This window comes from Pleurodeles waltl, unplaced genomic scaffold, assembly GCF_031143425.1.
Source record: "Pleurodeles waltl isolate 20211129_DDA unplaced genomic scaffold, aPleWal1.hap1.20221129 scaffold_214, whole genome shotgun sequence".
NCBI lineage: Eukaryota > Metazoa > Chordata > Amphibia > Caudata > Salamandridae > Pleurodeles > Pleurodeles waltl.
The window spans coordinates 119,649-122,323 of record NW_027149920.1 but is presented as its reverse complement, the minus strand read 5'-3'; the positions used below and the strand labels follow the sequence as shown (position 1 = coordinate 122,323).

General features: G+C 51.9%; 1 non-coding gene across 1 annotated transcript; it reads right to left on the bottom strand.

Moving 5' to 3' along the window:
- Positions 1-1,973: 1,973 nt before the first annotated feature.
- TRNAN-GUU (transfer RNA asparagine (anticodon GUU)) lies at positions 1,974-2,047 on the bottom strand. The gene has a single exon. It is a non-coding gene; the product is annotated as a tRNA-Asn (tRNA).
- Between the last annotated feature and the right edge of the window lie 628 nt (positions 2,048-2,675).

Here is a 2,675-nt window from a genome sequence, read left to right as displayed (position 1 = left end):
AGGATGTTATCTAATAGTGTAATCGAGGAGTTGGGTTTTTTGTGCTCTACACTTTAACCAGCGATTCTTTCTAAAAGGAAATCCCAGGGCAGTACCCGCAATGAGTGGCATCCCCACACCCGAGGTTGCATTGTGGTAGCTGTTCCCTGAGCCCATAGCCCCTGTCCCCATGTCGCCCTTTCTCCTCGTGTAACTCACCCCAGGTTCGGTGGCTCTGATACTTGCTGCTTCTGCTGCGCGATCATCCCCATGATCTGGGCCTTTGTACGAAATGTCATGTAAGATGACTTTATTCAGCACGGCGTTTGTCATTTGCTTGGTTGTCCTGTCACTGTTGGATGTTTTCTTGCGCAGACTACTGTCTAATGGTGGGAAGGCCACGAGACACGTGACTTTTCTCTTTCCTTGTTAGCATAGTTTCCTGCCACTGTCTTGGTGTGCTGCCAGCCTGTGAGACACGTGTCTTGCCCATCTCAGCTCCACTGTGGCATGTTAAATATGTCTTTGAGCAGAGTCCCGGTCCAAGAGTTGCTGCCTTCTCTGCACTCTGGCTTGTAAGACTGCAGGCAAAGGCCCTCCCTGGCCCCTCAGCCAGATAGATACATTTACCTGCAGGGCTCAGCTTTGGTGAAAGATATTGGCGAGAGAGAGGAAAGGGGACGGCCCGTGGTGCACCCCCTATTTTGCATAGAACCATAGCCTCCTGGGAGGGCAGAGACATGAGGGTTCTCAGGGAAAGCCCTCCCAGGAGTGTTGAAGGGCAGGACGTGAAACACAGCAATCCCGGAATGGCCTAGTCTAAGATGCCTGTGCAATAGGCCTGGCCCTAGGCTTCCGGGGCTCTTCCTCGGCAGAGGCCCCAGTGGTATGAGCCCGACCAGGGCTGTGCCCGACCAGGGCTGTAGGGTGCGTTGGGAGCGCGTTAGGGACGCGAAAGAGGGCGCAGGGCGCAGAACTCTGCCCGTTTCTCCCCAGGATTTTGGGGAGGACAGGGAATCTGGCCAGGTCAGTGACTAGGCTTTCCCAGAAGGAAAGTCCAGTGACAGTGGCATGTTGTGAAACACAAGATTGCTGGTGGTCTGGAGGGTGCTTTCTGTCAGCCACTTCTCCCGGGAGCAGCCAGAGAGCAGGCTGATGTCGTGCTCTGTCAAGCACAACACTGACCCCAAACCACTGTCCTTAGCAAAAGCAGAAACATTCATAGTTTCAGTCTCCTGCATCTGATTCCTGCCATCAGCATGTGAACGTTTGGCAGTCCAAGGCTTGCCATGCAAACTTTGTTCATAGGTGTCCCATGCGAATGCATGGGCCTCATCACTACTGTCTACGGCAGGGCTCTCTGCTCAGCCTATGTAAGTGAAGCATTGGTGGTTCAGTGGTAGAATTCTCGCCTGCCACGCGGGAGGCCCGGGTTTGATTCCCGGCCAATGCAAAGCGCCCTTCTCTTGGCTTTGCTTTAGAAGTCAGAGATATAGACTTGGTGGGGAAAAAAATGTCAAAGAGTGACCCCGACGTGATTTGAACACGCAACCTTCTGATCTGGAGTCAGCCGCGCTACCGTTGATCCACGAGGTCCCTGTGCATGCAGTTCTCAGCCCCGGATCAAGAAATGCTTCTGTGCCTTTTATTGGCCCTCAGTACGCCTGTGGTTAAAGTAGAAGGCTGTGTGGCCCGTTTCCAGTCCTATTGGTGGAAATGACTAGAGGTGAAGAGATGAGAGAAGATAGAAATGTTGAGATAGAGCATGTCACGCAGGCAAAGCGAGAGCTCTAAGAGCAAAGCCAGACAGCTGTGTTTTAATTCAGGACTTGATGTCCCGTTTCCAGTCCTATTGGTGGAAATGACTAGAGGTGAAGAGATGAGAGAAGATAGAAATGTTGAGATAGAGCATGTCACGCAGGCAAAGCGAGAGCTCTAAGAGCAAAGCCAGACAGCTGTGTTTTAATTCAGGACTTGATGTAGGCAAAAGCATACGTCCCTGGGTGGGCTTGAACCACCAACCTTTCGGTTAACAGCCGAACGCGCTAACCGATTGCGCCACAGAGACCAACCACCGCAGTGAGCGTGTTGGGACTCAATATATGTTTTTATCTTTGTGCTCCTGCCTGCAGCTCTAAGGTCCTGGCATAAGACAGGTAGGCTTAGACTCCATTGTGACATGTCTTACTTCTCTTAGAAGAAGGTTCTGAGTTGCCAGGCAGCTTATCTTCTGCCGGGCACACTTTCCTTTGCAGGCTTTCAGGTTGTGAATCCAGCACTGCTTAGGTGTCCATGTCAGACATGAGCAGCTCATTGAGCCCCATTGTGTATTTTTTGTGGAGATACAACTCTCAGACTAGAGGGAGCAGGCGGGAAGTGGGTGAGACTCACACAGGGTGGGTGGGGCAGTTAAAGGATGTTATCTAATAGTGTAATCGAGGAGTAGGGTTTTTTGTGCTCTACACTTTAACCAGCGATTCTTTCTAAAAGGAAATCCCAGGGCAGTACCCGCAATGAGTGGCATCCCCACACCCGAGGTTGCATTGTGGTAGCTGTTCCCTGAGCCCATAGCCCCTGTCCCCATGTCGCCCTTTCTCCTCGTGTAACTCACCCCAGGTTCGGTGGCTCTGATACTTGCTGCTTCTGCTGCGCGATCATCCCCATGATCTGGGCCTTTGTACGAAATGTCATGTAAG